The sequence below is a fragment of the Rhagoletis zephyria genome, unplaced genomic scaffold (assembly GCF_001687245.7).
Source record: "Rhagoletis zephyria isolate East Lansing unplaced genomic scaffold, Rhagoletis_zephyria_1.1 Rzeph_scaffold_02191, whole genome shotgun sequence".
NCBI classification, from domain to species: Eukaryota; Metazoa; Arthropoda; class Insecta; order Diptera; family Tephritidae; genus Rhagoletis; species Rhagoletis zephyria.
Window position 1 is genome coordinate 59672 of NW_016159275.1, and position 8663 is coordinate 68334.

The following is an 8663-nucleotide window of genomic DNA, read 5'->3' on the forward strand; positions in this document are numbered from 1 at the left end:
TGCGTTCCAGATGCTTCACGATTCGCAGGTTTTTACAGGAAGCTGTTCCAGGTGGCCACCTTCCATACGGTTTTTAATGGCGAAAACAGCTTTTCCTGCAAATCGGGAAGCATCTGGAACGCAGCTAATAGATTGTGCAATTTCGCCATCAAACTCCTTTGACTCCAACTTTATTTTTCTAATTTTGTGGGAACGTTTACGAGTATATTCCAATTGTGGCAATGTGCTTCCTGCATCTTTTAATGTGATTGTTGAACATGAACAGTGAAAACAAAAGACAAATGTAGTGTTGCCAAATTGATCAATAAAGCACTAAGTTCACTCGGTCAAATTTTTCTGGTCTGCAATACTTTTGTCACTGTTTTTGTCACAGTCACGGCTGAAAATCACTGTGACTGCAAAGTCACAGTCACAAATAACGTTGTTCCTCAAAAGTCACGAGATCGCCCATCTCTAGTGACCGGACTTGTACTTCACGATTTCATAAAACGATGCCGAATTCATGGTTAACTTTCGTGTATAATTGAATTCATGAAATGGTGTTTATTAAAGAACTGCAAAATTCAAAATTTTTTGTAAAAATGTGGTTTTCAAAAATATCATGCATAGCTATGTCATGTCAACTCAAACAATGAGGGAAACTTCGCGAGAGTGCATCACGCTTTGAACAAAATGACTGAAAACCAGAAGGCGAGGAAACTCGTAGTTTACGAGAAATTCGTTGTTAAAGTTGAAAATTTCAGCTAACAAAATGTACGATAACAGACCATTTCCAACAAATACAAGTGTGCAGAAAACACACCTTCCAACTAAATTTGGCTCTTTGAACGTTTATCTATTTTATATTTTATTAATTTCATTCTTTAACGATCAGGAACACGTTTATAAATTTGTTTACTTTCCTTTAGAGAACCGAATCAGTATGTAAGTGTGTAGGTATGGACAATGACCGAAACGAAGATGGCCGCACATGTGAGTAACGTGTTGCCAGATGTTCAAAGCGTAAGAATATTATAAGGGCGAATATAATAAGTTGTATTATTTTATAAGTTTAATAGCAATTATTAGTATTATGTGTGCAGCGTAAGAATATTATAAAGGCGAATAGGAATAAGTAAAGAATACCAACCGTTCCGCTAGAAAAAAACTAAAAATAGGAGTCAAAAAATAGGAGTTGCGTCCACTGTATTTTTGCGTAGAACTCCTTTCTGCGTAGGCGGCCTTCGGCCGCGCTTTAGGATTATAACCCTTACCAAATATAATTCTCCTTTTGGTGTGCACCAACTGAGGCTACCGCCCCAGTGACGTAGCCTTGGGAAAGGATGAGGTAACTAGAATTCCCTTTCTGTGTGGTAAAAATGCGTGAAATGCATCACAAGAACGTGCGAAAAGCGAAGGTGTTTTGCAAATAACTAAATGTCTTATACAAATTCACAAAGTAGAATTCTCTTTCTGTGGTGCGAAGAAAAGAAGCAGAAGGATTATAACCCTCACAAAGTAGAATCCTCTTTCTGTGTTGTGAAGAAGAGGAGCAGAAGTACTTTGAGCAGAACTTCTCAACAATAAAGGTGACTATAATTATGATGTATATTTAAATCACACAATCAATAACTATTATCATTTTACTGAAAAATTACATTATCTTCACACACAATACTCATAACAGCTATCACTACAGTTGTGTCACTACTATGGACGTCGAAGATAACGTGTACCATACATTCTTCACCTGCGAACACTTCTTGATTTCGCGCAGAATGTTGGGAAAAGATACGGAGACATAACTCCGAACAACATAATTGGGGTAATGATCTACAGTGCAGACAAGTGGGAAGCAGTTGCGAGTTACGTGAAATTCGTACTCCGCTGCAAACGAGAGGACGGATATCTACTGAGGACACCCGAATGAGACGCCCCTACAAAAGAGCAGCCCCGAGGCTCTTGCATCGCGCTCCTGCATCTGAATTGCAGAATTAATGTGAATCCATGCAGAATTGCGGTGCCAAATGCGGGATTCTAATGGGTAGCCCAACACGCTTCGGTGGGAGTCCCACACTCGGGGAAGGTAGTTTAGAGACTAGCGCCCCCGGCCAGTGCATAAAGCATTTCCCTCTCTTACGAACAAAAAAAAAAACAGCTATTAAACTCATAATAAAATAGCACTTATCATATTTGCCTTTATAATATTCTTACGCTTTTAACATGTGGCAACACATTTCGAAACGTATTCTGGCAACACGTTACTCACACGTGCGGCCATCTTCGTTTCGGTCATTGTCTATACATACATTCGTACATAGTAGTTGCGATCCCGTACGAGTCCGGACTAGTCAGAAATAGTCAGAATCAGTCAGATTTTACTGGAAATCGATACCGTACTCAGATCTCTGACTATTGAGAGGACAAAAAATAGAGTAAATACCAATGCTCTACCAATGACCCAATAGGAAATTTTAACACTGACCTCGAAAACACAACCAACTTAAATTATTCGGAGAGCAACTACCGAAGCAACCAGTAAACAAAGCATAAAGTACACAACATGAAACACTTCTTCGAACACATTAGATTAAATATGACGAGGTTACTTGCTACACCATAAAACAGTTCAACAAAAACTATAAAAAATTTGCCAAACAAGAACAAAGACTGAAATTTCTACTAAACTGTAAGAATTTTGTAACAACACCACCACATTTAACGGGCAAACTTAAGAGAATAAAACATGGGTTCCAATTGGACATCACGAAAAAAGAGTTGGACAAAGTTGAAGAACAGTTTATACTGAAAATTTTGAATTTGGAAATAAAAAAGCCAACGTCCAAATAAAACTAGCCGAAAAAATATAGAACACATCAAAACAGATCTACATACGAAGCTTGAGGAGTCCGATTTCATGCTAGTCACAGAAAAACAGAACCAATTTTCAACAAATATAGCACGTCACACCGAAAACAGTCTCAATGAGAAATTACAAAGACAAGTAGAAAAGAATTTTAGAACATACGGGTTTGTGATCAATGAAGATTGGTTTATAAATAAAACCAACATCCCAATTCCAAGAGAATCTCGATGGCTTCTTTCCTTAGGAAAAAAGTTTGCGCTGTCTATGACACGGAAAAATTTCTCGCCGGTTCACCTGATTGCGTAATTAGAGCAGGGAATTCAGACCTTAGAGGAAGACAGGGAAAAATACACTGCAAGATGTAATATAGCCACTAGCATTAACACATTCAAAAACAAATTTAAAAGTAATAAAAAAGAAAAATTCATACTTAGAATATTTGAGGACACTAAACAGTTTATAAAACAACATAAGGACTCTATAGTAATTACAAATGCGGATAAGGGAAATAAAACGGTGATGACGGACAAAACAGAATACAAAGACAAAATGAAAGATATATTTAACGACAGATCTGTGTACAAAACGAACCGAATGGACCCAACACAAAAATTGCTGAGAAGAAACAACGCGATAGTAAATGACATATACAAACAGAAAAACATTGACAATTATCAAAAGCACCTAGACTATATGGACTTCCGAAAATACACCCCTCAGACCGATATCTGCTTCAACCAATGTACCCTGCTACCGCCCTTCAAAGTTCGTTGGACAAACTCTTAAAAAAATAGTCTCAGACCAATACAATATCCACAACTCGTTTCAGCTAAAAAAAATTAAGAACCATGACGCTTGAAGAAGATGAGGTCCTCATTTCCTTTGATGTGGTATCATTATTTACCAATATACCGGTGCAAATANCTTAAAAACACAAATCTTCAACAAGACCAATTTGACTGGACAAGTACAATTGAATGTCAGCGTAAGCANAAAATTAAGAACCATGACGCTTGAAGAAGATGAGGTCCTCATTTCCTTTGATGTGGTATCATTATTTACCAATATACCGGTGCAAATAGCAATCCGAACGATAATGCAACAATGGACTCTAATAGAAAGATATACCACTCTCACAAGAAAGCAGTTTTTAGCGATGTTAGAGTTCTGTCTATGCGACAATAACTATTTTTTATATGACAGAATATCTTACCAACAAGTACACGGAATGCCGATAGGAAACCCGTTATCGCCCACTGTAGCTGACATTGTTCTAGATAAAATACTTGACGACAGCATCGCTGAATTGAAATCTAAGGACATATGTATCAAATACATCAATAAGTATGTAGATGATATATTCGCGATCGTAAAATGAAATGACGTAGAAGATATTTTCAATGTGTTAAATTCACAGCACAATAAAATAAAATTCACCACTGAGTTAGAAGAGGGCAATAAATTACCCTTCTTAGATTTGGAAATTCACCGCTCAAATAATAAAATAATAACAAATTGGTACTCAAAATCCATAACGTCTTCGAGAATGATAAATTACCACTCCATCCATGGGCACAAAAGAAAAATACAGCAACAAACCTAATCTACACAATCTACTTCTTAAGTGACCAGGAGTTCAGAAAAAGTAACAAACAGAAAATAATAAACATAATGCACAAGAACGGGTACCCAAATAAAGCTATTGAGATGCTAATGGCAACAACAATTAAAAAATTAAAATCAGCGCAAACAGACAATAAGTCTACAAATTTCGTATTTCATATTTCATATTTATTTAAGAAATGAGGCTGTATCTATAAGACTTTTGAGTCTTTTATAATACATCAACAGTTTGTAAAATTCAATGTTTGTACAAAGTAAACTTAAAACTAACAATATATCAAATAGCAACAAAAAATATTAATATTTGTATTTTTAATTAAAATTAAAATTAAAACTTAAAATTTAACGCCAGATATAATAAAAGGTCAGGCATATAAATATAAAAACGAACATACAAAATTTGGTTTAATAGTAGAAGTGACAGAGACAGAGAAATGATAACAGTTTAATCGCAACCACATTCATTGTGCAGATATAAAGTAATTATGCAATACCTTTCTGAAGTTACTCCGATCCATCGCTGCTTTTACGGATTCAGGAACTGAGTTCCAGAGCCTTACAGCATTAATGAAGAACAGCCTAGCTGAAGACAAGTAGGAATATTTGGGGACAATAAGACTTTGATTTCTATTAGCCCTTGTTGATTTTAATTTTTCAAAAAGGTATTTTGGAGTTTTGAATTCTATAAGCTTATACATAAATATACAATTTCTAGCCGCTAGGTATTCAAAAATACTGCATCCTAGAATTTTGTTTTTCCACATAGAAACGTGGTCACATCTTTTGAGGCCGTAAACGTAACGTGTAACGTTATTAAACGCAACATCAATTTTGTGAAACGAAATAGAGTCAAACTTGCTATACACTAGCCCACAGTACGTGATCTGCGGCACTATAAGCTTAATAGCTAACTTTCGTCTTGTATCTAAGGGTGTAAGCGACGCTGACATTCTTAATCTACGTAAAACAGCATACACGTTACTTACAACATTATTTACATGGACAGAACAGCTCAACATAGAATTAACAACAAACCCTAAATTTCTTATCTTGTCAGTCATAATCAGGACGCTATTACCAACAAACAGTTTTGGAATATCTTCCACATGTACTACACGTTTACTAATGGGCAACACATACGACTTTGCAGCATTTAAGCAAAGACAATTATCGTGGGCCCACTGTGAAATTGCAGACAGGTCACTATTAATCTTAAAAACACAAATCTTCAACAAGACCAATTTGACTGGACAAGTACAATTGAATGTCAGCGTAAGCATGGACATTGACATAGTGGCACACAGAGAATACATCATTCACAAAAAGACTGAACAAAAGAGGACCAAGGACAGAACCTTGCGACACACCCGAGCCAACAAGTTTAGATGTGGAGCAGCCAGTCTTGCACATTACCTTTTAAGTTCTTCCTGCAAGGTAGCTGATCATAAGTTTAACAGAGCTATCAGAAAAACCAAAGTGGTATTTAAGTTTTTTGCAAAGCAGGTCATGATTCACCAAGTCAAATGCCTTACTGCCATACCTAAACAAAAGCGTCAGCGTTGTCTGGCTGTCAAAAAATTCTCATGTCCATACAATTTGTATGAAGCATACCGAAACAACGCGGCGTCAACGCTGAGCGGTTGCAAAATCCGATTTTGACAGGACGTTAGGTATTGAAGTTGGCTGCAGAAAACGGCGAAACTGTAATTTTCGTGTTACACACAAACCAACCTATGCTTATTGTTGCCGTTATTTCTGCATTTGGCGTAGCGTTGACGCTTTTGTTTAGGTATGGCACTTCGGCGCTAACGCTAGGCGTCAGAAACCGCTCCGCCCAACGCTTTTGTTTAGGTATGGCAGTTAGAAAAATCCAGAAGGCAAAGAAGAGATAGGTCACCATTGTCAAACTGTATCCGTATATCGTCAAGTATTTTCAACTTAGCCGTAGAGCAGCTATGACTTGGTCTAAACCCTGACTGCAATGGCGATAATAAATTATTTTCCTGTACAAATGAAGAAATCTGCCCTGCCATCAACGACTCGCGCACTTTTGAGAAGGCTGGTAAAATACTTATAGGTCTGTAGTCTCTAGGACAAGTAGCAGTGCTCTTTTTGGCTACAGGAATAATGACAGCCTTTTTGCATTATCTTGGTTAATGACATGAGTTAGAGTTCTCAGAATAAAAGGCAGCACAAGTTTCACAAACTTCAAACATATCCCATCCTCTCCAATGCCATTAGACTTGATACCCATTACACATTTCAAAACTTCTGATTCACTTACTCCGTCAAATTGAAACTCTTCTTTTATAGCAACATTGCTAGTGAAAATTTAAGCTGGAGGACTTTTGCTGTTTCTGCTGACACTGATAGAATAGTCGTTGAGTGTGTTTGGGTCAATTTTACAATCAGACTTAGGTTTTCCATGCACATTTAGGTTTTTCAAATTGCGCCATAAATCCTTTGAAGATAGTGACGGGTTCAATTTATAACTAAAGTACCACCGCTTTGCATTTCTTGTAATGACAGTCGCTTTATTTCTTGCAGCCTTGTATTGTGACCAAGCAAAGTCAGAGTTGGTTCTTCTCCATTTTGCATACAATTTATTTCTAGTTTTTATAGCTGAGCTGACCTTATTAGTGTACCAAGGACAGGAGGTATTCATAGCCCTAACAATGCGGACAGGGACATGATCGTCAAATAATTCAGCGAGTGTTTTATTTAAAAAAGAACCAACTGCTATCCCAGTTAACATTTGACAAATCAACGAACAGATCAGTAATGTTAACAGACTTCAGATCACGATACATAAAAATAACACAATCAGCAGGACAATTCAGCGACACATCTAATGCACAAAATACTAGATCATGGTCAGAGACAAAAGACATTTGGTCAAATTTAAGAATATGGTCAAGATTAGATGTAATAACCAGGTCTAGCAAGCTAGGTTTCGAATTGTTGGCGTATCTTGTTGGTAAGAACTTGTTGACTACAGCAAGACCAGCAGCGGATACGTGGTCAAGTAGTTTAATAGTATACAAGTCGTTTAGCAGCAGGTTAACATTAAAATCACCACATATAACATAATATTCATATTCAATTAAAAACGCGGATAACTCAACAAAAAACGAATCTAACATACAACACCTATGAGGATTATACACACAGGACACTAGTACTTTTGTTACACCGTCTGAAATTTCAGAAATAATAAATTCCGTTTCAGGGTTATTCGCTTTAGCTAAAAGTTTAATTTTTAAGGTAGATCTGTAGTATATTGCAACACCTCCCCCTTTTTTTGTTGTTCGATCGTGATGTATACGATTATAGTGTGGGATTCCATAATAATAGTCAGGAATATTAGAATTGAACCATGTTTCTGAGACACAGATAACATCAACGCCCGATCCCCCAAAGACATTTCTAACGGAGTCCAGTTTGTCACCGTTAAGGCTTCGCGCATTAAAATGCACAATTTTAAGGCCCCTAGACTGGTTGCACAAAATATTTACTACAATTTTATGGTTTTCATCAATGCTGCCGGCAGATTTCCTACTGGGGTTTAAATCCATCAGCTAAAAAATTAGTAACCACAAATCATAGGCAAAACAAAAAGACTTCAAAACATAAATGTATGTGATTGCAAAAAATCAATATAAGCAGGAGAAAAGAGCGATTCGAGAACAGGCGAAAATAACATACACTTTCATAGACCGAAATCAAGGGAACAAAGAAAAATTGCGAAGCGAAAACAGAAGATTTACAGGAGTCACTAGAGATGGGCGATCTCGTGACTTTTGAGGAACAACGTTATTTGTGACTGTGACTTTGCAGTCACAGTGATTTTCAGCCGTGACTGTGACAAAAACAGTGACAAAAGTATTGCAGACCAGAAAAATTTGACCGAGTGAACTTAGTGCTTTATTGATCAATTTGGCAACACTACATTTGTCTTTTGTTTTCACTGTTCATGTTCAACAATCACATTAAAAGATGCAGGAAGCACATTGCCACAATTGGAATATACTCGTAAACGTTNATTCTTTTTTAATTCTAATATCAAATATCGCTTTGGATACAAATTAAGTTGAAAAAAGGTTCAACAATCACATTAAAAGATGCAGGAAGCACATTGCCACAATTGGAATATACTCGTAAACGTTCCCACAAAATTAGAAATATAAAGTTGGAG